The sequence below is a fragment of the Gavialis gangeticus genome, unplaced genomic scaffold (genome assembly GCF_001723915.1).
Source record: "Gavialis gangeticus isolate Ggan-Ray unplaced genomic scaffold, GavGan_comp1, whole genome shotgun sequence".
Classification (NCBI taxonomy): Eukaryota; Metazoa; Chordata; order Crocodylia; family Gavialidae; genus Gavialis; species Gavialis gangeticus.
The window spans coordinates 86,358,139-86,358,412 of record NW_017728992.1 but is presented as its reverse complement, the minus strand read 5'-3'; the positions used below and the strand labels follow the sequence as shown (position 1 = coordinate 86,358,412).

General features: G+C 48.2%; 1 protein-coding gene across 1 annotated transcript in view; it reads left to right on the top strand.

Moving 5' to 3' along the window:
- RNMT (RNA guanine-7 methyltransferase) overlaps nucleotides 1–274 on the top strand; it is a 37,267-nt gene that overhangs the window by 30,685 nt on the left and 6,308 nt on the right. The gene's annotated exons all lie outside the window — the stretch shown is intronic.

The window sequence follows — 274 nt, the reverse complement described above, 5'->3', positions numbered from 1 at the left end:
GGGCGTGGGGTTACTTAAGTTCAAGTGGCCCTAGAGTTATTTGAGGTCACTGGTACAAGGGAAAAAAGCCTGGTGGCAAGGAGGAGACAACCAGGAAAGGGAGAGAGGCAGAAACCTGGGAGCTTGGGGCTGGAAACAGAGGTGGAGAGGTGGGAGTTTGGGGAACAGATAAGTGGTGGAAAGGAGGAAACAATCAGAAAACAGACAAAAACCCAACTCGGGATTTCAAAATAACAGGTTTATTAAACAGAGAACACACTACACAGCCCCATGA